The sequence below is a fragment of the Lagopus muta genome, chromosome 1, assembly GCF_023343835.1.
Source record: "Lagopus muta isolate bLagMut1 chromosome 1, bLagMut1 primary, whole genome shotgun sequence".
In the NCBI taxonomy this organism is placed as follows: Eukaryota; Metazoa; Chordata; class Aves; order Galliformes; family Phasianidae; genus Lagopus; species Lagopus muta.
The window spans coordinates 113,053,889-113,058,263 of NC_064433.1; positions in this window are offsets into that span (position 1 = coordinate 113,053,889).

The window sequence follows — 4,375 nt, forward strand, 5'->3', positions numbered from 1 at the left end:
TGACCTGTCCAGAATTTTGGCTCTCCAGTACAAGAATGATATTGACATACTGGTGCTAGTTCTGCACAGGTCAATGAGGAAGATCAGAGCACATGGCATAAAGAAGAAGCTGGGAGTTGGGCTTGTTCAGCTCAGAGAAAAGAGGGCTTTAGAGAACTTATTGCTTCCTGACCAGTGGACACAAAATGATGGTTCCAGACTCTGTGAAGAAGAGGGATAGGACAAAAGGCAAAACAAAAAGGAGGTAACACGAGAAATTATAATTAGATATTTGTAAAAGCTTTTCACTAGTGGGATGTTGAAACATCACTGTGCTATGTCCCAGGATAGTTGTGGCATCTCCACCCTTGGAGATGCTTATGCCTCAAGAGGACATGGCCCTGGACAAATTGATCTGATCACACCTGTATTGAAGTTGGGCTGGATGACCTCTGAGGGTCTCATTCCAGCCTAGGTTGAGTCTGCAAGAGATATAAAAAGCACCAAAAGAAAAATAGGAGGTAGGAAAGAAAAAAAGAGAAAATAGTCAAAGAACAAGCTGGAGAAAAAAAACAAAAACAAACAAACAAACAAACAAAAAACAGAAAAGCAAGGTATAGTCTAAAACTAAGCTGCTACAATGTTTACTTTTATAACGTTTTTAAGTATCTTACAAAAAAACTAGGTTGGAAATGCTATTAATCAGAATTATTCTATTTTAAAATGCAAATATTACAGCATATTGTACCAAAAATACTTTTGTCCCAAAGTATATCTTTTAGAAATGAATAGGGTTAGTTGACTTTAATTCATCTGTTTCTAGATAGGTACTGCATAAAGATTAATGTTGACATACTAAATTAGTATATGAGCATGCTCTGTGTTTGCAGAGGATCCTTGCCTCTCCAAAGAGGTAAAGCAGGTAGTCAATACCTCTTAGAAACTTTGTGATTTTTTTAATTGCATTTTACCTCCATACTAACTTGTTTGCTGATGCAGCACTATTAACTCTGCTACTAAAGTCTTTGTGAGAAGAGCACACGAGTTTTTCTCATAAACTATACTGAACATTTCTGAAAGATTTGGAGATGGTTTTATAAGAGGAATTCCATGTACAGAATTATCAAGAATTATCTGAACTGTTCACTAGTGGTAAGAGAAACATGGGTGCTTTGAAATTCATATTTGGGAATAGTCAACAAGTTTGTAATGTTTTACATGTTTAAAACATGCCTGTAACTGATTTCATTTATCAGTAGGAGCTCCAAGTCCCAATGCAGGTAAGTCATTCTGGTGCTTCAGAAATGGGTAATTTCTGCAGTGCACACTGTGTGAAATTACACTGACCCACAACTTAGCCTTCAGCAAAAGTTAGGCCATCGTAGTGACACACAAGAGACCTTTGTCACTTGAAATAATAGTTTCAGTAGCTGTTTCTTCTTTAGGCCAACCACCCAGGGAGGCAGGGCAGAGATTTTCTAGTTGATTTCATACCCATTAACCAAAGGAAAAAGATAGTCACAGTACTCGGAAATTCAAAGACAAATTTCTGAAGCAATGGCGCTTGTTATTTTGTTACTAACAGTACTATTTCAGTTCCTTCATGCTGCCTTTTCTTTTTTGCCTCTGTTCACTTAATCTTTGCTCACACTCTCACGCTGTCTCTGCTTCCTTCTTTCCAGCCCTCTGTGAAATCCAGGCTGCCTTTTTTCAGCAATTCGGCCTTGATACCTGACTGTGCCTTAGAACCAAGCAGTCCCACCACTTCTGTTCCCACTGCTGTTATTCGAGCAGAACATCTATGAGGTGAGGAAATCTTTCTGCTCTTTCTCATATTCCAAGTGGGCTCTCCCAGGTCCTTCCAGGACAAACAGGTGGCCAGAATAATAGAATAGAATCACAGAATCATTAAGGTTGAAAAAGACCTCTAAGACCATCTAGCCCAACCAGCAGCCCATCACACCATGCCCACTGCCCATGTCCCTCAGTGCCACATCCACACGGCTCTTGAACACCTCCAGGGACAGTGACTCCACCACCTCCCTGGGCAGCCTGTGCCACTGCTTCACCACTTTGTGAGAAGAGATTTTTCCTAATATCCAACCAGATCCTCCTCTGGCACAGTTTGAGACCTTATCCTCTCATCTTATTGATGTTATCTGGAAGAAGCAGCCAATCCCCACCTCACCATATCCTCCTTTCAGGTGGTTGTAGAGAGCAATAAGGTCTCCCCTGGGCCTCCTCTTCCCCAGACTGAACAATCCCAGCTTCCTCAGCCACCCTCCATAAGACTTGTGCTACAGACCCTTCACAACTTTGAATGCCCAGGCTGGATCATGCCATAGCATTCAATTGCTGATACACAGCTCATTCAGACATAGCAGCTTTCAACAGAGTACAGTGTGCATGGCATGTTGGTTGTGGTTGTTTTTGTATTTTGGGGTGGTACGTCAGCTTTCTTCTCAGAGAGAAATTTATTGAATTTATTTTTTCTTTTTCATACACAGTGAATACATATATTTCTCAGCCTCACTATGATTGAACTTCATCTAGAACTTAAAATCAACCTGAGGCAGATATCTTGCAGAGGCAACTTCAGCCCTAGCAGCGAGGGTTTAATTAAGTAAAAACAAATTGAGTCTTGTACAGAAAGTGCTGGGAACATTAACTATAGATACCAGTGCTATTTCTGTTTCCATATTTCAGCTGTTGGTATTTTCTTCTTTCTACGAAGCACTAGGATAGAACCATGACACTATATTTCAGATGGTTTTGAGATGGTGTGCTTAGCTTGGCACAACTTTTTATCAATTTTTAAACCCTTTCCCTTTATTTTAATTATATTTGCTATGTTCTCCAAATACTTAACATTCTATAATTGAGAGGTAATAGAAACATGACTTAAACAAACTAATTGGCTAACATGTTAATGTCTGCTACATATTTACTCAAGCTATTTCAGAAAATAAAAACACTGATTTCATTTCCTTTCAAATCTTAGCAGTAGCAGGTCAGGGAAAAGCATTTCTCCTTCAGGATTAATTATGGAATGGCTACTTCACAAATGCTTATGGTGTAGACACGCACCAACTGCTGCTAGCATTGTCTATGCATCCCAATGCACCTACTCTGGAATCAAGACACTGAGCTTTGGTGGCTGCTTTTAACAGGAGGAGGCATCTAAACAAAAAGGAGAAATTATTGCAAAACCTGTGTTACCTACTGCAGTCTAACTGAGAAATCAGAACCTCGCCTCTTAGTTTCCTATAAACAGCTGTAATAGCAAAGCTGGTCATCTTCAGGAGTCTGCAATATGAACAATATTCATTCTTTTTATTTCTGCTTTAAAGGACTACAAAAGGAATGAAACAGAATGAAGAAGTTGTCTAAACCATTAAGATTTAGACTTGTAGCTTTTGAAATTATTGAGAATATTTCTGTAGTTAAAACAGATCAGGACCTTTGAAAGAAAATCGAAGTGTGTGTGTGTGGGGGGGGGGGGGGAAGGAAAAAAAAAGGGTTAAATAGCTAAATAATATTAACAGAGATATAATAATTTTTACTTCTGGAGAAGTCAATTGATTGATTTATACACCAAATAGTGGCTTTCTGGGCTTGATTTTCCCCTTCTCATTTTTATATTTGTGCCTTAACTCTGAAGGCTGAAGTCACAGTGCTCTCCTTCAGATCTGGGGGGGATTAATCTTCTTCAGTATTCTTTAATGGACATTATGGAATACCTTGTGTATGTGCTCCTATCTTATGAGGGCAGAGCTGCTTTAGACAGTGAGTTACAGCAGTGCCTGTGTTTAATAACTAACCTAAATACTCACCTCTGGCATTCTCGGTGCTGTAATGCTAATTACACAAAATAAACAGAGATGAAATGAAGGCTGGACATCCAATCCTTTTTCAAGATTTCATTTGGGATCCGAAACACAGCTGATGGGAGTGGGAATTACCACCATGTCCACATGCAAACCATGAAAAGGTGATTTTTTTTCTTTTTCTTTACACGGATAACTTGCAATTTAATGGTCATTTCAGACAAGGAACCAAGCTCACACACTGCTAACCCCACACCTGAGCTGGAGCTGGGTATCCCCTGGCTCCTCGGTCCACCGGCGGTCCTCACGCATTCCCCCCGCCTCCACCCGGCTGAGAACGCAGAACGTTCTCCAAACTTCAGCCCCAAGGCCTCCCCCGTAGCGGGCCGGGCAGCGCGCCATCCCCCCGCAGGGGGCGGGCAGGGGGCGGAGCGCGGCGGGAGGGCTCGGCAGAGTCGAATCGAGACGGGCCGGGCAGCGTGGAGCTGGGGCCGCCTAGGGGGAGCTGCTGCACCTGATACACCGGGGCGGGAACTCAGCGAGAAGGGAGGGAGTGGCGCCGGCTGCCG